The sequence below is a fragment of the Dreissena polymorpha genome, chromosome 3, assembly GCF_020536995.1.
Source record: "Dreissena polymorpha isolate Duluth1 chromosome 3, UMN_Dpol_1.0, whole genome shotgun sequence".
NCBI classification, from domain to species: Eukaryota; Metazoa; Mollusca; class Bivalvia; order Myida; family Dreissenidae; genus Dreissena; species Dreissena polymorpha.
The window spans coordinates 127,702,499-127,725,178 of record NC_068357.1 but is presented as its reverse complement, the minus strand read 5'-3'; the positions used below and the strand labels follow the sequence as shown (position 1 = coordinate 127,725,178).

General features: G+C 37.0%; 1 pseudogene; it reads right to left on the bottom strand.

The window, feature by feature from the left end:
• Nucleotides 1–731: 731 nt before the first annotated feature.
• Nucleotides 732–9,940, bottom strand: LOC127872581 (uncharacterized; annotated as a pseudogene).
• Nucleotides 9,941–22,680: the final 12,740 nt, after the last annotated feature.

The window sequence follows — 22,680 nt, the reverse complement described above, 5'->3', positions numbered from 1 at the left end:
GCTCCCAAGCCGACTGTCGTTTCACGTTTGACAAGGCGGCGTCCATTGCTAAAATATTATTGCTATCACTTGTACCACCCACTGTATGGCGACGACGTTTACACTGCTCGTTTCGTTTCCTACCGAATACAGGTGGCGATGCAGACCGAGTTTTTGGCACACTCTCACTGACCGGTCCACGACTGGCAGCGTCAGATTCCTCGGCTGCTCTGTTTTTCTCTAAGCTCTGAGATAGTCTCACATTCACTTCGGTCTTTTCTGATTTTGTAATGGGCCGGTAGTCTGGACGTTTTGGTGGGGTTTTTGTCCTTAAGGGGTCACCATGGAGACCGTCATTCTGCGAGTTTAAGAACGACTTTAGCGGTGACTGGTATGCAGTGAGAGGTTTAGAGACGTGTTGCTGTATTGCCATGCGACCGCTGCTGTCAGCAGACATTATCGATGGACTGGAAATCACGACCATGACTGAGGCAACCCTTGAATCACTCTCGGACCTTTCAATCCCCCTAGAAGCAACCCCATGAATTGAAGCACTACTCTCGGAACGTTCCATCCCCCTAGAAGCAACCCCTTGGATTACAGCGTTACTCTCAGAACGTTCCATCACCCTAGAAGCAACCCCTTGGACAACAGCGCTATCAGCCGAGTATGTAACATCACTGTGCAGGTTGATACCGCTATTGTTGCTACCTGACCGAACCAGAAGGTTAAGACTTGGCTCACTGTGGCCTTCATAGAGGATTGTGAGTGGTGCTTCTCTCAAATCTGGTCGCCAATCCTATCTTCGCGTCCGATTTCGGTGGCGTCCTGTGTAGGCTGGGATCTCTGTACTGCTTTCCTTGACCCTGATTATCTGCCTGCATGGCTGCTTGTCGAGAGAAGTGGGACAGGGGAGGCTGTGGAGGGAGTCGGTGCTGTGCCGTCTGAGCTGCCGGGGAATCGCCTGCATCAGGTAAAGCGCCATTACTTACACTGCCACCATTTGAATTCAGACCCCACCTAGGAGGCTTTGATGATGATGCACAATTGGACATTTTAGCACTAGATAATGTTTGCAATTTCTTATCGAAAGTCGAGGTTAGCGTAGCTAGCAAATCAAATCCCTCATCGGAGTCTGTGGAAGCCCAGGACATACGGTTGTCCCGCCTCTCCAGCAAGTCAATCAGGGAATCCAGAGAACCGCGCCGCACTGAACCTGTCCGGGTTAAACCCGCACTTCGCCGCTTTATCTCTGCTGAGTCCCTCTTAGACTGAGCCTTCACCTGGGCGGTGGGGCGGTTAATAGCACTTGGAAAGCTGTGTCCGTCCGCCATATTTTCCACTGAGCCCGTTCGTTTCGCTTGCGATGACAGCGACCCTGCGCTCGTCTGTCGGGGCTGCCGCGCTGACCGATAGTTAGAACCAGCATTACTCTTCACAACAATATGCTTATCACTCCTGTGTGAGTCTCTACCACCGTACCGTTTGGTTCTACCCGATTCTTCTGGCGTTTCTCCGTGTGGGTGCAGACTCAGTGAATATCCAGTTGTTGCTTGGAGCAGATCTTCCACGCTATGCCTGTCCTCAATCTCTAGCTCACGCTGCGTCTGCAGGATATCTGCCTCAATTCTTTGCCGCTCAAGTTGACGCTTCTTTTCCTCGCGCTGTCGGCGCTCTTCCCGTTCTTCCCGTTCCCGAATGGCACGCGCCTCCAGCTCAATGCGCCTCAGACTGTCGATCGTCTCACGTCGGAGTCGGCTAAAACTCCCGTGGAGTGATGTGCTGCCGTGGGAGAGCTCCAACTCGTCATTCCGGTCCAGTAGAGACTCGTCCGAAAAATACTGCGTCATCGGCGTAAGAAAAGCCACCGAATTTTCTTTCTCCGAATCGATGAAATCGAAGTCAGAAAATTCGCGGTCTACAAAGTCTTGGGACTTTGCCATGCGTCTGTCTGGTAGATCCGGTAATGGTTTCAGCAGGTCCAGTGCTATGCTGCATGGCTGCTAGATTCGGGCTGCTGCGGGATGTTGTGTCGATCTTTTGCGTCCTAATGAGAATCTCATTGTCTATGTTTCGCTCGTTGTAGCCAAGGGGTGGGTCTGACACGGACACGCTTCAGTTTGTCTGGCGGCAAGACGCGAGCTGGGCTTTCACCCCGAAGTTTTCGATTGGCTGCAGAGACGATACTTGAAACAATCTCACGTGGGTTTAACTCTGAAAGAAGAAAAACATCAAAGTTGATTGAAATACGCTTTTAGAGGATTGCACATAAACCATCTTATCCAGCAGCATAATGATTTTATAGGGGAGGAAACTCTGGGTGTCTTTTAAACTTATGCTTTACATGTCAACACATGCCTACCAGCCTTTACTCTTCAATTACATGTACATAGTGGACTACATTTTTGACATTTTATTTCCATATTTACATTGGATGTTTACATTTCATATCAATATATCGTAAAAAATAAAAGCCATATTATTAATCTAACAATGCTTATCTTTATTTCTAACTTGAAAAGACAATTCAAATTGATACTGAACATCTCTTATGACAATACGGTCACTCTCAACTATGCATGGCCCCATTACCAACCCTGGGGCGTCCCTTGGGTCAAACATGCGGCGTGGGGATATGCGTCGGCCTCTGCCGCACCATTTCAAGTTCTTTTTTGTTTCAACAGAAATTGACGGATCAATTAAAGGGTTATTTCTTCAATGAAAAGGCTGTTCCTCGGCTAGTTCATCGAATAATGTCTTTCCACCAAAAAGCCTGCTCAGACTTACTGAGAAAATGAAATGACGATGAACAAATGTATCGTTTGTGCAATGACTCATCATGGAAGGAACCAAAATAAGACAAAAATAAACATGATGCATTAAATCTATATACAAACTTTGGTAAGAAGATCAAATATAGGTTTGACTTTCACAGTTGAGTTTCTAACTACTAGTTGTATACAAAATGAATAAAAAAAATACAAAAAAGTAATTTGTGTCAGTGTGTAAGCATTAAATCGCTAAAGCCTGCCACAGTCTGGTCAGGTTTTATGATGTTTGCAACTCATCAGTATCACATGATTTGAAACTAAGCCTTTAAAAGTATAATCTATATTTAATTTGATTTTCTAAAGGACTACGTCAAAGTGAGTATCTCAGTGGTAATGGGTGAATGAACCAGTCCATACCGGCCTCCTCTCTCATGTTACTGCTGGAGGGCGCTGACACCAAGGACATGCACTCTGCAGCCTTGTCATCTGTGGGGACGCTGCTGTCCATGTCCCAGGAGCCGAAGATCCACTCACACTGAAACAAACATGTAGCATGTACAGGAGCCAAAGAACCACTCACACAGAAACAAACATAAAGCATGTAGCAAATCTTTGTAAAATAACAAACCCTCAGCTAACTGCAGATGATGCCAATACTTAATCAGAAAATGTCATCATATGGTTGCTTCCACTGGTCTTTAGGCACACCCAAGCCTTTTTGAGCAAACTTCCCTGTAACCTTTTAGCCTCTAACCCACTAGCCTCAAACCCACTAGCCTCTAACCCACAAGACTCTAACCCACAAGCCTCTAATCTACTAACCTCTTACCGACTAGTTTCTAACCCACTAGCCTCTAACCCACTAGCCTCAAACCACAGCCAACCACCAGCCTCAAACCCCATCAACCACTAGCCTCTAACCCACTAGCCTCTAACCCACTAGCCTCTGATCCACTAGCCTCTAACCCACTAGTTTCTAACCCACTAGCCTCAAACCCACTAGCCTCAAACCCACCAGCCTCAAACCCACCAGCCTCTAACCCACTAGCCTCTAACCCACTAGCCTTAAACCCACTAGCCTCTAACCCACTAGCCTCTAATCCACTAGCCTCAAACCCACCAGCCTCAAACCCACTAGCCTCTAACCCACTAGCCTCTAACCCACTAGCCTCTAATCCACTAGCCTCTAATCCACTAGCTTCTAACCCACTAGCCTCAAACCCACTAGCCTCTTATCCACTAGTTTCTAATCCACTAGCCTTAAGAATTGGATGTTTGCTGTTAGCTTGGGGCAAGTGAAGATTGTCCTAATTGGTCTTATTGTGTAGTTCTTTTTACTTCAATTTTATTTCACAAAAGATTATTATGGCAGATTATAAATAACAACTGTATTCTTGCTGTGGTGAAATATGGTAGCAGTTAACCAACTAGAAACATAACAAGTTACACACAAACAAAATAAATATAATTCTTGATAACTAATTAAACCCACAATTAAGTCAGTTCATAGAATTTTCAATAAGCTGCATTACAAGACAGCTGGGTAAGTTAAAGGTCTTCAGAAAAGTGATTTTGAGAGCCTGGTGTTCTGAAAAAATCAGGTGAAGACTGTTTGTGGTCCTGGACATTTCAGTGTTCCGTAAGATATTATAGTTTTACACCAAAATTTTCCTTTCCAGAATTGGTGTGCGTTTTACATGGCTGTGCCTTATATAAGCTTAAGTACAGTACATACATGGAGAATGATGCTTTCTATGATTTTGCAGTGGTCCGACATGTCTGTCACCATGGCTACCATGTTGTCGTCAGCCTTGCGGATCAATGTCGGCCCAAACACGATCGCAAGGTTCTTGGCCTGCATCTGAAAGAATTACCAGACTACTGTAAAATCATTTATCTTCGTCAGACATTAATTTTCTTTGATTTTTTTGGGTTTACCAATCCACGAAATTTAACACAAACACATCAAAAAGGTGGTTATTGTTCTTTCCAAAATCAATGTGTCCAGGAATGTCTTTTTTTTAACCACGAAATTGAATGCTCCCAAGTATAAATGATTTTACAATATTTGGAGCAGGTTGCATTATGACTCTATACATTTTTGTAGGCAATATGACTCCAGACTTATCAATTCCTATTCATGTCAACATTGTGGTGACAAACACATATTCTGCACACTTTTCATGTGTCACTTAACATTAAAGATATATGAAGACCGATGTAACTAATGGAAAAAATAATGCAATAATTATTATTATATTCTGACCATTATTTTTGCAGTAAAAAATATATAAATCTAAAATATTCCTGGGTAAAAGATTTTTTGTCAACAATAAAAACATATATTCTGCTAAAACCATACACAAAAAACATCTCTACTTTGTTGCAGGGGTTGTCAAAAGAAACAAGAGCTGTGTTTGTGAAACACAATGCCCCCTACTGCGCCGCTTTGAAGCCATCTTTGACCTTGAATAATGACCTTGACCTTCCACCACTCAAAATGTGCAGCTCCATGAGATACACATGCATGCAAAATATCAAGTTGCTATCTTCAATATTGCAAAAGTTATGACCAAGGTTAAAGTTTTTGACTGACACACACAATGACAGACAGACAGGCCAAAAACAATATACCCCCATTCATTTAATCCGGTGGCATAAAAATCACTATACTGTGTCTTCAAATTGCTTTTTAATTAACATTTTTCAACTGCTTTGGGACAAGAACCCATCAAATGATTTAGTTATACCTACAGACTATTTTGCCATTCCTACATAATATTTTTAAGTTGATTCAAACTGTTGCAGCTCTAGTTTGAATACAGAATAACAACAGCATGTAGAGGCTGTCAAAGTAATCATTCAAACAAGAGCATTGCATAAAGGGTGCCAACACTCGGCTGCAGGTGCATTTTTTAATAAATGAAAGCTTGTCAGAAATTATTATATTTTTCTTTAGAGGTCACAGTGACCTTGACCTTTGACCTAGTGACACAAATATGGGTCAGGCGTGTAGAACTCATCAAGGTGCAGCTACATACTAAGTTTCAAAGTTGTAGGTGGAAGCACTTAGATTTTATAGCCAATGTTCAAAACCTTGACAACATGTTAAGGTTTTAGCATGACGTGGACGGCGGACGACACAACACGACGAGCTGTATGACAATACCTCGGGTTTTCTCCGAAAACAACCGAGCTAAAAATGATTTACACCCAAACAACCCTTTGTCAGCTAACATTCAATGACAACAAACTCGTGAGAGTTTGGACCATTAAGGACGATAAAAGGGCAACAAACTCATGAAAGTGTGGACCATTAAGGATGAAAAAAGGGCAAATAACCCAGGAAATTGTACATAACTACAGATAAAACAAGGGAAAATAACTCAGGAAAGTGTAAATTACTACAGATAAAACAAGGGAAAATAACTCAGGAAAGTGTAAATTACTTAGTTTAAACATATTTTATTTCCAAAATAATCACAAAACTACAAAATATACATAGGAATACAATTCTTTTGAAAAAAGGGTAGGACTTGAAGTTCTAACAACATTATAAGTGGTCTTTTTTATTATTTTACTACAGATAAAACAAGGAAAAATAACTCAGGCAAGTGTAAATAACTACAGATAAAACAAGGGAAAATAACTCAGGAAAGTGTAAATTACTACAGATAAAACAAGGGAAAATAACTCAGGAAAGTGTAAATTACTACAGATAAAACAAGGGAAAATTACTCAGGAAAGTGTAAATTACTTAGTTTAAACATATTTTATTTCCAAAATAATCACAAAACTACAAAATATACATAGGAATACAATTATTTTGAAAAAAGGGTAGGACTTGAAGTTCTAACAACATTATAAGTGGTCTTTTTTTATTAAATTACTACAGATAACACAAGGAAAAATAACTCAGGAAAGTGTAAATAACTACAAATAAAACAAGGGAAAATAACTCTGGAATATGTAAATGACTAAGGATGAAACACAGACAAAGAACTCAGGAAAGTGTGGATCACTAGGGAAGAAACAAGGGCAAACAACTCAGGAAAGTGTGGATAATTGACTGTAATGGGCATAGGGTGGGTGCTCATTTTGTTAACAAAGTCCATGGATGTGTTTATCTATTTCTGAAGTTGACCAATATAGTCATAACGGAAAGACAATGTTGGAATAAATGTTGACCACAAGAACAGACTTGTGTCCACAGTCTTCGTCAATTTATTTATAATGATATAAAACAGTTCTATTGGATTACCGATTTGAATCCTGCATCAGAGCAATTCTTGATTATGATTGAAAATAACAACTAATGCATCAGCCTTCATGGGTGAGCGGACAAAATTCCGGAACAAGTAAATGTATATTTTATGAAAATACAGATAATAAATTGACCTGTACTACATGCGGATGAAACAAGGGCATCTGTGGATCACTAGAGATAAAACAAGTATTGCATATCGTAACTTCATGTATAAAGTTTCAATTGATGGCTTGAGATATGTGGAAGTAGGTTCAACCACAAACTTTTACAAACATTTTAAAGAGTCTTACCAACTGCGGATAACCTGACAGAGTGGGTAACACCAGCACCCTAAAAAACATTGTTTGTCGGACGGTAAAAACATCGAGTTTAACGAAGGTAATATTAATGCAACACCAATACATGTCCCTACCCTGATTGGTTTAAAACTATTTAATTTAGCTCAGTTGCATAAAAAGCAAAATGCTTATTGAAACACTCTCGAGTTCTTTTCCAGGGTAGAATCAGTACTTGGAGTCTCTAAGGGAGATCTAAACAATGCTCCCATAGCGTGATTGAACCCGTTACCTCCTTGACCTGGGCGGACTTACCCTGTTGACGTCAGCGTACTGGGCTACGCGGTTCAGGTGTCGCGCAAGGTGTTTGAACGTCTCTAGATGGTGCTCCGGCAGTTTGTGTATGAGTGCCTTCAGCTTCAACATGCGCTTCTCCGGGTCCTTATTACGGCTTGCATCGATGAATGGCTGGTACAGGTCTGCAACCAAACCATCCATATGGTTTATTTTAAGCTAAGTAGCGTAAAATAGAGAAATACTGAACAATCATTATTATTTGTGGGTTTATAATTGTCATTGATGTCATCGGTTGAACGATCCACAAATTTAACACAAACACATCACAAATTCATCATTTTTTCAACATTACAAATCGATGAAATGATTAGCCTAAAAGTCTTTTTTTAACCAAGAAATTTCATGCCAACAAACATAAAAGATTTTAAAGTATCTTTAAGATAACAGTAGTATCTCTCTAGATTTTTTTTTGTTCCCGATATAATTCAGCAATTTTTTTTATCCAATTGGTAAAAGTACAGGTACCAGCCCAATTGGGAAAAATATGGGAAAAATATGGGAAAAATATGGAAAAATTCTCTTCATGATCTCTTCAGATTGGGAAATTGGTGTATTTTATTTTTTGCTTCAACATACATAAACATTGATAACTAAGTGTAATCAAGTTGTCAATATTATGATAACTTAGGTTCAAGCCATAGAGCTGCATAGGGAAAGTAACTAAATGTTATTTAAAAAAAAAAATAAAAAAAAAAAACTTTTTTTTGAGACCATCAATCAGGATTTTTTTTAAAGCAATTTGGAAATTTGCAGTTTTGTCCTTATTGCAAAAGTGCCATTTTTTAGTACTTTATAAAGACCAAAAAAATCACTGTAATAAAGTAAACAAGCAAATTCGTTGAATTGATAACCCATGCCAATATGCTTCTGGACACAAAATGTTATATTTGACACTCAAAAAAACATTTTTTCAAGATACAAAGGGCCATTACTCTGCTATTAACAGATGGTGTACAATGCCATTTGGCCTGCATCATCCTGTTATCCATATATATACTCATACCAAGTTTCAATGAAATCCGCCCAAGCACTTCCAAGATATGGCTCCAGACGGATGAACGGAAGGACGGACGGAAAGACGGACGGACAACGCCAAAACAAAATCCCTCCACCTATGGCGGGGATGATAAAAACCAGCATCAAATTGCCAGACTTACCATCGGGAATTAGTGGCTCAGGAAGCTGGCGGAAGAAAGACTTCAATAGAGAACTGATCACGTTCACGTCACACCACTTCTCATGCTCCAGGTTCATACAGTCGATACCCTGCCACAAAAATAACATAGTGACAATGCTGGGTTATGCAACAATTACATGGCATCATAATTTGAGCGTCACTGTGGGAAAATCTGGGCCCAATGCATGGTCGGAAATTTCTGTCCCTGTTCATCTTTGCAGTCTGCACAGGCTAATCAAAGACCACACTTTCCTCCTAAACTTGATTTTCTCCTAGAAAATACTTCCTTTAAACAGACAACACTTAACTCACATGCATGAAACCTTATTTTCCCAAAGTTGGGCTCAATTATCTACAAATTATAATAACGGCCAGATAATTATCATATTTACATGGTTCAAACAAAAATCTCAAACCTAAATTCAAGCACTTTTCAAGGACTTTTTAAGGCCAAATTTTCATTTTCAAGGCCGAGAACCGTATGTTAGTTTCCTTAAAAAAATGCATTTTCAAGCCAGATTAACACAGTATATATCATTTATTTGCTGTAACACATTAAACTAATTTCACAATAAATCATTTGTGTTATTTCTAATTATAACATACACATAAATGTTATCCATCCTTAACTCAATGAGTCTCACATATGTATTTACTTTTTAAAGTTATTACAAACAAACACACTGTCTCTTTATATGCTCACATCAAACAGACTAGTTCATTTCATTTAAACAGAAGTCAGTTACTATAACATTTTGTATTTCACAGGGCTGTTGTTGTTAATGTCTGTTTTAGATTGCACAGTTTTAACAATAGCACCTTCCTGTTTCACCAAAAAGCACAATGCAGGACCCCTGTTTGCTTCTCAATTTCATGTTTTCTTTGTGGGTTTCCCCTTTATCGTGGCTTTTCAAAGCGCTTTAACCCATACAGCATATTCTGTATAAAAAAAAATCAATTGTTTATGTAATGTATGTAAGTGTATACTATAATACAGTGTTGTATGTGCAAACAAGTGTCCTCTATTCAAATATGTTTTGCATTTTTTTTTCATTATGTGGAAAATAACCCTTCAAAACTGTAACATGTGTTATGAATCGCCCCTGTGCCATCACAGCGATATATTTTATAAGGGATCATCCGATGAGGTGTTAAGAGTGATTAATATGATAAGTTTTTTTCAAAATCGCCTTTATATAAATAAGTATAAATCAAAATGAAATTCATCATTTTCAAATTTCATGTTCATTTGGATCTTAACTAGACTTAAAAAATTTTCTTTCTAATTTTGTTCAATTAATGCACATTCATTGAGCCTGACTTTGTTAAAGGAAGAGGGAAAATACAGTTAATTCAAAACGTAATTTATTCATAATTTTCAAAAACAAGAGGGCCATCAGGCCATAAGGCGCTCACCTGAGAGCAAAAGGAACTAGACTATTCTGAACAAAAATGCAAGCTGATTCATAAAGATTGGACCAAAAAAGTGACTTAACATGTTTTTTTTATATTTGACCTAGTGACCTAGTTTTTGAGCTCATGTGACCCAGTTTCAATCCCTGCTAAGATTTCATTGAGACACATGTTCTGACCAAGTTTCATGAAGATTGGACAATAAATGTGACCTCTAGAGTGTTAACAAGGTAAATGTTGACGCCGCACGACGGACGACGCACGACGGACAAAAGGCAATGATGGCGATCACAATAGCTCACCATGAGCACATTGTGCTCAGGTGAGCTAAAAACAACACATTCATAAACAGAATTAGGTGATCATTATTATAACAGTTGTCTATTCTCCTGAAATATATCTTTAACACATGACTTGTTCTTCAGTTCCAGAACTAAAACTAGAAATGGCGCGGCAGAGGCCGACGCGTATCCCCACGCCGAATGTTTGACCTAGGTGTGCCCCAGGGTTGGTAATGGGGCCATGCATAGCTGAGATTGACCGTATTGTCATAAGAGAAGTTCATCATCAATTAGAAGTGAATTGGTGTAGAAATGAAGAAGTTATAGTAAAAGGCAATTTTGGGTGGGTGTGACATATGTGGGCAGGGCGCCCCAGGGTTGGTAATGGGGCCATGCATAGTTGAGATTGACCGTATTGTCATAAGAGAGGTTCAGTATCAATTTGAAGTGAATTGGTGTAGAAATGAAGAAATTATAGTAAAAGGCAATTTTGGGTGGGTGTGGTTTATGTGGGCGGGGCGCCCCAGGGTTGGTAATGGGGCCATGCATAGTTGAGATTGACTGTATTGTCATAAGAGAAGTTCAATATCAATTTGAAGTGAATCGGTGTAGAAATGAAGAAATTATAGTAAAGGCAATTTTGGGTGGGTGTGGTCTATGTGGGCGGGGCCCCAGGGTTGGTTATGGGGCCATGCATAGTTGAGATTGACCCTAATGTCATAAGAGAAGTTCAGTATCAATTTGAAGTGAATCCGTGTAGAAATGAAAAAATTATAGTAAATGGAATTTTTTGGTGGGTGTGGCCTATGTGGGCGGGCGCCCCAGGGTTGGGATTGGGGCCATGCATAGTTGAGATTGACCCTAATGTCATAACAAAAGTTCAGTATCAATTTGAAGTGAATCCGTGTAGAAATGAAAAAATTATAGTAAATGGAAATTTTTGGTGGGTGTGGCCTATGTGGGCGGGGCGCCCCAGGGTTGGGAATGGGGCCATGCATGGTTGAGATTGACCGTATTGTCATAGGTGAGGTCCAGTATCAATTTGAAGTGAATCGGTGTAGAAATAAAGAAGTAAATGTAAAATAACCTAAAAAAATGAGTGATAATTTCTGACGCGGCCCCACCCCAACCCCTATAACTTTTGACCCAGGGGTCAGATCAAAATTCCAAATAGTGCAGGGTCGCACATATGCTCATAGCTACCATGTGTGTAAATTTCAAGGTTCTAGTGCTTTTAGTGTAGGAGGAGATAGTGGCCAGGACGGACGGACAGACGGACGGACAGACGGACAGACGGACGGACGGACGGCGGAGATCACCACAATATCCCCACCTTTTTTTCAAAAAGCGTGGGGATAATCAGATCTTTCGACTATTTGCCTTTTTAACTTAATATTTTGTCACTTTATAGTATTTAAAATTGCGTCTCGTTTCATTTGTGCACTTGTACATCTTGGCATAAAGTCCTCAAAATAAATAACTTCCTCATTTTCTGCCATTCCTTCATTAATGTATTCAAGTAAGTCCTCTGCACTGTCCATACAAAGTTGATGGATTGCACAGCAACTAAGTACTACATGAACAATACATTGAATATCTACCAAATCAATAAATTTCAATCGGCGAAAGCGTCCTTTTAGAGCCCCAAAGGTACGTTCGATGCACATCCTAGTTGCACTATGTACATAATTGTATCTTTTTTGGTTTTTATTAAGATTACCATAGTCTTTGAAAGGAACCATCATCCAAGAATTCAATGCATAAGCTGCATCTCCTAGCAAATGAGTGTTGGCAGGAAAGATATCTTCAAAGTTTTGATCCACACGCTCCATGAGTGGAGAATTTTTTAGAACCCTGGCATCGTGTACTGATCCGGGCCAGCCACAGAACACGTCTGTAAAATTTAAGTTGCTATTGCATACAGCATGTAAGATGATGGACGGATACTTCTTGCGATTGAAGTAGTTTTCTGCACAGTCTGAAGGAGTTCGGATTGGAATATGAGTCCCATCAATGGCCCCAATTACCCCAGGAAAACCTTCCAGATGCTGGAACTCATTTACAGTGTCAGCAACTTTGCGTCCAGTTGGCCATCTTACCATATTTGGCAAGACTTTAGATGAAATCAATTTTGAAACACAATGAACAATACAATGAACTGTTGTTTCACAAATGCCAAATATATCTGCAAGGCACTGAAATGTAAGTTGAGTTGAAATATACTTTATGTACACCAACAGTTTCTTTTCTACACTTATCCCTCTAGCAATATCCTTTGTCATAAGAAACGGTGTCATTTGAATGACAAACTTATCAAATGTATCTCGGCTGACACGAAAACGTTCCCTGAAATCATCAATGCTATACAGAGGGTATACAGTCTCAACATAATTGACCACTCTACTCTTCTCGTCACGAATTGTTGTAATAGCAAGAACACCTTCAAATGCGTTGATATAATTTCTAGAAGACAAACGAATAAGCGAAGCATATGAATTTTCTTCATCAGAGCTGGTTAGTGTCATAACAGCTGCTACAAAGTCGGCCATGTTTATCACGAAACCGTTCATTTGTTGCAAATATCAAAACCCTGCAAACTAGTTCAGGTTTAACACTAAACTCGTAAAAAACCTAAACCTGAAACCAAAACCGAATTACGTGCAACAAATGTACCCTATATATGTTTAGCAGTGTGCTCGGGCAATGGTTTTTAACCAAAGTCCCGAGGGTAGACAACCCCATTAGTTAGTTACATTAAGTAACAATTCTTAAGTTACAACGAATGAAGCTACAACAAAAACGTCGACAATAGATCGATTGCCATAAATTTATTTCGGTCGCGTTCTTAAGTATACAGAAATGTACATACACACAGTATACGAATAAATAAATAGAAAAACAAATAATATAAAAGAAAGCAAAATACCACTTCCTCTTTATTATTAAACATTGCATATAATAGATATCTATATGACCCGTGTTATTTTGAAACTTACTTTTAAACTTACTCGCATACATTAAACAAATTCCATTACACTTTGCTATCGTTTTTTTTTAACAAAACAACATTTATTTCACTTTGATATTTTATTTTCGTTTTTTCGTGTATAGTTTATTCAAAACAAAGCATGAAATGACACGTAAAACGTTTTTAAAACAAATACAGTGGAGTTTATCGTAAACGTCTTATTGTAAATAGAAGATAAAGATACTTGGTAAACCATGCCAAGCAATGACACTTCAAGTTTGAAGTGAAATGACTAAGGGGGAAACATGCATGGTGGAAACACCTGGGGCCCGAAACATCCGACGACAATATTAAATAGTTATTGCCCGTATTTATAATTTGGACACTGTTATACGTTTTATGTTTAATCAACAACATATTATTTGCATAGTTCTTCCAGGATTCCCAGCTCACTGCAGCGGTTACTCATTTTGTGAATGTTGACCAAAAGCCTAAACACTGTTTATGTCTCCCGGTCTATACTGTCTGTTGGTTTGCATCAAACTTTAACATTGGCCATAACTTTTGCGATATTGAAGATAGCCACTTGATATTTTACGTGCATGTGTATCTCATGGAGCTGCACATTTTAAGTGGTGAAAGGTCAAGGTCTTAGTTGAAGGTCAAATGTCAAATACATGGGGGGACCTATTGTTTCACAAACACATCTTGTTGTTTTTTATTCTGAATGTTAACTGTCAATGGAAATATTTTTGCAGAAGGAAACACTACATTATCATGAGTATGCATACATGTATCAATATATAGAATGGGCATGATTGGGATCCAGAAAGGCAGAAAATCAAAACGCAAAACCATTTTTCTGCCTTTGTTGTATGTTTGTAGCCTTTTTGGTATTCAGCCTTTTTCGTATAACTATGTGTTCTTCTTGGTTTTTGGCCTTTCTGGACCCCAATAAATTAACAAACTGTGTAAACTAGATACCATGAAGGTGCAAAAAACTGGATTTAATTGGATTTATTCAAGAGCATTTCATGAGAATTTTTAACGTCGGTGAACACATTTATATATCAGCATTTTTCGAGATTTGTTTTGTTTTGATTGTGATTATTCTTAACTTGCAATAATTGGAACAGGTCCGGTTCCAGGTAATTGGGAACGAATGCTGACATATGATTAAGGAGCATTGCTTATTAATAGTTCAAATTTTTTTTTTTCTGATTTTAGTTCCTCGTTTCCATCGGTCATGTTCTTTTCTGCCAATCAACAGAGGACAAGAGGTCGTCCTGTGTATGTCATTTCTTGAGAACAGCTGCAATTCTTCATTGAAGCTGGCTTTACAAGACGACAAATGGCAGATCTTCTGCATGTGTCTGACTCATCGGTCAAGTAAAGGCTTAGGTATAGTGCATAATATTTGAAATTTGAAAGAAATATTTACATGATGTTTCTCCTGTTACCTAAGAAAGTTTATGATGATATCCTGTAAGCACCCTTCATTTCACAATTTTCCCAGATAATCTGAAGGCCTGTGTCACTGCAAGGTATAGGTATTTGTCATCATACATGTAGCTTGTGATTGTTTTAAGACACAGCCCAAATTGATTTGATAGTGGTTGGATTTGCACATAATTGCTTCGAATTTGAAAAACAAGAAATGAAGAGAATTCAAAATAAAATTCTAATCGAAATAATAAGACACAAGAATTGTTTTATATAGACCAGGATTTTTTGGGCTGAAAGAAGGACCCATTCCCCTTGCAAAGAAGTACATTTTGTATATATCCCCCCCCCATTTCTGACAAAATTTCCCAGCACTCGAGCAAATATATTGCCTTTGACCCAGAATAGTTAAATTGTATTTCACAAAGTTTAAAATTAAATAAAACTGTTATATAAGGTGCATCATGTTAGTTGTTTGTGGTAAAAAAAGACATTTAATATAGAGATTTAAAAACATAATTTTGTGTTTCATTATGTTTTTGGTTTAAATTCCCCTATTTGGATAAATAATGCATAATTTCCACCTGCTTGAGGGTACTGGTACTGTTCCCCAAAAACAGAGAGTCCCCTGATATAGACACAGATTGAGTAGTTCAGTTTGTGATTGTGCATTAAACCATGGTTGGAGTCTAATGTTTTGTCACTTATTTCATAATTAATGGTCTTATTAAACACTTTTTATTGATCATTAATTATTTGTGCATGTCTGGTTGGTGAACTTGGATAAGATCGAACCTTTTTTGATAAATTGGACAAGATTTATTTACAAAGAAATGGTTAAACTAGTTTTAAGTAAATTTAATAGTTTTGGCAATAGTTCAATATGTCTACAGTCTTGACGCTTAACCCTAGCCCGACAGTCCGGGGCTAGTGATATGTAATTTTGGCTATTAAAATTTCCAGATTCATATAATCGGGCTAGTGGGTATTTCAATCTGTTCTATTGGGCTAGTTGTTCAACAATGCTAAAGTGAAGATTGTGTCTATCATTATTCAAATGCAATTTGCATGATACACATGTGAGAAAACCAGCTGAAAGCCTGCTGAATTTGTTTCAGATCCTTTGGTCTAAAGCTGAGGCAGACATACTCGGTGCTGTCAAATGATGCATAAGATGATCTTGTACGAGAAGTGACCCAAGGGAACCCGTCCCTTGGTCATAGAATGGTTCAAGGCCTGCTGCAGAGCCGAGGACATACCCCTTGCAAAAAGTTCACCCACTTTCATACCAAAACACACTTTAACCAACATAAAACGGTGTTTTTTCTAAGTTTTTCTGAGCGGAAGTTGGTTTATGCTAATAAAAGCAAGTTTTATGTGAGCTAAACTGTGTTTTACTGAGTTTAAAGTTTTTTGTTTTTTTAAGAAGATGTGTGTTAAGGCGAGTTTTTTTGCTGTAAGAAGTTGGTTTTGTATGTGTCAAAAGTGAGTCTTTTTATTTATGAGTTGGTTTATGTCTGTTTCAGTGTGTCTTTTTGTTTCATAAGCAAGTCTTTTACAACAGAAGTTGGTCTTTTTATAAACAGAAGTGGGTTTAAGCAAGTTTAAGTTGGTCTTTTTATAAATAATTTGAGAGCCGCAACAAGGCTAAAAGACTCACTTTAACACATTTTTCAATAAGTTGGTCTTTTGTTTATTAATATAACTCAACAATAAAATAATAATTCTTCAACTAGGTCTTTGTTTCATGTTTATAGCCATATATTATCAAGGTGAATTGTAAATGGGCTTTTTTACAGCTTGTTTGCCATTGCACCTTTTGTACATTTGTTGGCTCCCCATAAGTTTAAGGAAATATTGGATGAAAATTGCTCTTTCATCACAGGTTCACAGATACTATAAAATGCTAAAATGTTCAAACTTTATACCTGAATATGAAATTGTTTGTATTTCACTTTGAATCAATACATAAATATTAAATATATTATAAGAACAATCACACATATATAAAAATGTGAATACTTCCATTTAATTCATGTTCTTTGGAGAATTCAATAGACTTACAGTGTGTTTTTTATTGATTTTTTTTAGGGGGAGGGTGACATTATTTCTATAATAAATAAAGCTAGTTTCAGTGTGAAAGTGTTGATTAATATATGAAAACTTATGTGGGCTTGCCAGCATCAATTATATCTCCTCAACATAAAAACAATAACTATTTTAACTTTCGTATACTGATATTTAACCCCAATAAAATTAATGTCTACCACATTGACCTTTAACATACAATTTAAAAGGCAATAAAAATAATAATTATAATATTATTATATGCTAACACCATTCAGCATGTTATATTGAAATATTCACAATTACATATACTATGCTAAGGGTGCTGTGTATTATTCAATAAATACATGTATGTTGGTGTTGAAATCAGTGGATATTTCCCAGATTTAGTAATTGGCTGACACACATAAGAGATTAGCCCCCCCCCCCCCCCCAATTAAATCATAAACATTAATCCCTATCAGTGCTCCATATATAGGCCTAACAAAAAATATTGAATTAATTATGATCATTATTTAATTTATGTATTGTCACTGGGAAATGTAAATGGATACGTATAAATGTAATGCAATACGAAGGAAAAACAACACCATTTGAATAATTATGGCTTTATTTTATGGTTATTGTCATCTTAAATGTTATTTATACCTATTTCTGGTCATTAATAAACAGATTTCTTTCCCAAATATTCAATGAAAAATTTTATATTTTAAATTTGAAGGTTAAACTCCGAAGGTGAAATTTAAATTGTTTGGAAGATTCTTTGGATAGAATATGCCTGCCAAAAAAGAGAGCAAAAGGGGGACTAACTGATGCATGGACATGGATACCAGATCTTACGCTGCACAAGCAGGCCAACTTGACGAGATCAGGAGTAGGAAAACTAAGCCCTGTCCTTGACCAAGAAAAGTTGGATTTGTTGAGAGGTAAAACTATACAGGTTTAAGCATTTGAAAGGCGTCACACTTCCGTCCAGTCCACACAGCCAAATGAGACCACGTATCTTGGTAAATTTTCAAACAGTATTTTCTACCACACGTAATTTCTTTTAATTATTTATAACAAGCGTTAAGTCACATGTGATCACAGGATTTAAATTGCAAAAATAAACAAAAATAAACAAACAAAAACAACAAGCAAACAAACTTGTTTTGATTTAAATTAATAATTTTTATAGTAACAAGATGAGTTATGGAGGTTTCGGTAAATGACAAGTTCGGTAAATTGGATATATATAGTAAATGCCGTGGAGGTTTCGGTAAATTGGTATGAATAGGGATTATCGCACCTTTAGTTGATAAACGTGTACATTAATTGAGTTGTTTTGCAATAATTAAATTGTCTGATTAAAATGTACGGAGTTGATGTTATCAATTTAGAGATGTTAGTAATGTGTTAATATTAAATAACCAGGCTTGCAACTTATTAATATTCTAATCAAGGGAGGTAATTTATATTTTAAAAGTTTATCTTTAGGTCATGATTATTTTGTTTTTAATATATGTTTTATACAGTTAGTTAGAAAAACCTTAATTAAATTAATTAAAGAGTATCAGATAAAAATAATAATCATTTAATCAAATATATTTGTTTCCTATATGAATAATTTTGTCGCTTCTATTTCCTACAATCAGGTCAGTACATTTATTTACAAGGGAGTTGTGAAGACCTGTAAATAATCTCTGACATTGACACACACTTTCTAATACAAAAGTTTACATTGATATGCCTTAAAAATTTGTTAAATATTGAGAGTGGAGTATGTTATCAAGTTGATATCGTATCATTATATTTCTTTTTGTAAATAACGTACACGTATTATGTGTTATATATTGTTTTTTTCTTGTGTTTTTCTCAACCAGAAAGAAATAATAAAACATTGTTATATATAAAGCGCACTCGGAATTTGACCTTTAATTTGAAGCAATCCACCATTTTTGTAGCATATTCTGCGCTCAGCCCCTGATGGTGTATTGTAATATGTAATATGAAATTCAACATTTGGCTCTTACACGAGATGGCCTCCACGTGGCAAGAGCTGGGCAACATATTCATTATGTTGGCAAACTACCTCATGTATATATATTGAGAAATTGAGTGCTTTTCGGTGGTCTAAAATATTTATATTTAAACTGAAATCATTTTCAATAAATCATGTCTACAATATTTTACAAGAACCTTTTTTAAATAGCATTAGATATAATTGAAGATCTTACATTGATTTCCGTCGTAAATCATCATTTAGTATTACTATTATGTTAAATAAAAGCACCAATTAATGAAAAAATACTTTTGAGTTATTTAAATCGTAAATTTACTTTCAATAGCGTTACATTTTAAATTCAATCTATATTTTTTTGGTTTGGTACCTACAATTTCCTAAATGAATTCGCTTGAAAAAGTTCAGAGGTAGTCTCATTCATGCCCCTTAATTCTTTACCGTAGGCATAGCATTAATTACTCAACTCAAAATTAATCCACAGTGTGCAAATATATGCACCCGATGTTATTGTAAGCCAATAATAGGTGTCATTAACACCTCATTGTAGGTATATCACCTCTATAAAACCAATTTATCGAAACCTCCACGGCATTTACTATATAAATCAAATTTACCGAAACCTCCAGCACCCAACAAGATTACCATAACAGCAATATTTAACACAATATAAAATATCTTTCAGGACCTGATCTCAAATGATGCACCTCGCAAAGGTCATGACAGTATAGTTTTCAGACCTTAGCTGGTGACTGCTCTATTTATCAGACTTGATTTGGGTGGAATAAACTTCTACATGTTTTTTGAATACTGTAATGTACAGTAAAATCTTGCATTGATTGTTCATATACATTGCAGATGTCATCTCCAAAAAGTTTGCCATGACCATTTCAACAGCGCGGCAGAAAAACTGAGATGGGCCTTGAGGAGGCTTTGTGTCATGCGCTGAGAATATATGAACTGTGTAGTGCTGAGCAATTTGTTACGTCTGTATATGGGTGTAAATATGTGTAAAGGACTATTCCAGGAAAAAATAGGATGAAGGATTCCTTAATGGCGTCATTTTATAAATTCGGTACCACCAACACTGTTAAACACAATTATAATTAATTTTATCCTTTTTATCACCCCTCACTAACTGAAACTGTATATATAATGGTTCCTGTTTTTACCTGTGGTAGCCCTAAGATGAAAATGTAATTTATTTTAATTTATTATGTTAAATGTGCTGGCATATTGTGATAATGTATCTTGGGTAGATGCTTTTGTGGTTTTGTTAAAAAAACTATTGTCAAAATGTTTACATTATTATTCTTATGTCCCCCCACCCACAATAGTGGGAGACATATTGTTTTTGCCCTGTCTGTTGGTCTGTACGTTGGTCTGTTGGTCTGTTTGCTCCAACTTTAACATTTGCAATAACTTTTTCAATATTCAAGATAGCGGCTTTCTCATGAAGCTGCACATTTTGAGTGGTGGAAGGCCAAGGTCATCCTTCAAGATCAAAGATCAAAAAAATTATATAAATTTCAAAACGGCGCTCTCATGAAGCTGCACATTTTGAGTGGTGGAAGTTCAAGGTCATGGTCATCCTTCAAGGTCAAAGGTACAAAAAAAATATTTTTTTCAAAGCGGCGTTCTCATAAAGCTGCACATTGTTAGTGGTGGAAGTTCAAGGTCAAGGTCATCCTTCAAGGTCAAGGTCATCCTTTAAGGTCAAAGAAAAATTAATTCAAAGCAGCGTTCTCATGAAGCTGCACATTTTGAGTGGTGGAAGTTCAAGGTTTCCCTTCAAGGTCAAGGTCATCCTTCAAGGTCAAAGGTAAAAAAAACTTGTTTTTTCAAAGGGGCGTTCTCATGAAGCTGCACTTTTTGAGTGGTGAAAGTTCAAGGTAAAGGTCCTCCTTCAAGGTCATAGGTAAAAAAAAAAAATTCAAAGCGGCGCAGAAGGGAACATAGTGTTTCCGACAAACAAATTTCTTGTTTTTTATATAAACATAGTTTTTTTGCAAATTGTGTGTGCCTTTTTTAATAATCACATGGGGCCTGTAATGATCTGTTGTGATTTTATCGCAGTTACCTTTTTTACCAGAAAGGTGTAAATATTTTTTTTACAAAGGTTACAGGTCAGACAAGCAAAATTTTATGATCCCTTAAGCGAACAAAAGACTCACAAAAATCAACTTAAACACACTTTTGTAACACACAAAAAACCAACATACCGAAACTCGCAAAAAACCAACATACCAAAACCCACAAAAAACTAACATTCCAAAACCCACCAAAAACCAACATACCAAAACTCACAAAAAACCAACTTACCAAAACCCACATATGTGTACGAAGTGAGTTTGTTCTGTGTTTTACTCAGTTTTAACCAAGTTGGTAAAATACCCACTTTAAACACAGAAAAAACCAACTTACCAAACCTCACAAAAACCAACATACCAAAACCCACTAAAAACCAACTTACCAAAACCAACAAAAAACCAACTTACCGAAACCCACTATGGTACCAAGTGAGTTTATTCTGTGTTTTACACAGTTTTAACCAAGTCGGTAAGCTAAAAAGACCCACTTAAACCAACTGCCAATACCGCTTTGTTTAACATGGATAAAACCCGTGTTTAACTCAAGTTTTACACACTTATTTGGGAAGGGAAGAGTTCAGAGGCAGAGAGTTGCTGACAGCCTCATACGAGTTGATGCCGCAGCAGTGGCTTTGAGATGGTGTCATTCCATAAGACGACGGGTCTACAAGGTTGCAGCACCAAATTCATTGTGGCATATTGATGGAAACCACAAGTTAATCAGGTTAGAAAGCTAACGTTTAATAACCATTTCCCACTCAGAAGAAAAGAGAAAATCACTTTGTGCAAACAGCATAAAACCAGAACAGCCTGCAAGTAACTCGCAGCAGTCTGTTCAGGTTTTATGCTGTTTGCTGCTCATCAGTATCTCAGGGTTGGAAATGAAGACTTTAAAACTTGAATACATTATAAAAGATATTTAATTAAATGTAACTTTTTTAAGAGACTACAAATGCGTCAAAATACGTAGCTAAGTGATAAAGGGTTAAATGAGGCATAGATCATAGAGCGTAATATTATTAGAGTATTTGTTTACCACTTAGCCACAATCTGCTAATATGAAACACCTTAAACAGGTATTACAATTTTATTTAGTTTTAACACTGCGTTCTACAACTTGACAAGTTGGAGTCTATGGAAATCAATTTGCTTAAGTGAAGGGAGAATTTTGTATTTAATATGGGAAAAAAAAAAATATATTGCTGGGGGAATGGGGCCTTATTTCAGCTAAAAGTCAGTCCTCCATTAAAAATATTGAGTATCGCAAGGTTATTGTTAAGGAAAATTTAAGAGTAAAATTCTCAAGTTTTGTTCCCCAAACTTCCAACAAAGCAGGCTTGGAAGCATCAGAACCTTCATTTTTAACTCGACTATTATATATGAAATATATATAGTGGCGCTATCCTACTCACCCCGGCGTCGGCGTGAGTGTTAGCGTTAGCGTCTGCGTGCAAATGTTAAAGTTTTCGAACTACCCCAAATATTTTCATTCTCCCTTCACATATTGCTTTAATATTTTGCATACTTCTTTACCAACATGACTCCCAACCTATAAACAATAGCAGATAAATCTATCAAGCATTTTGTCATAAT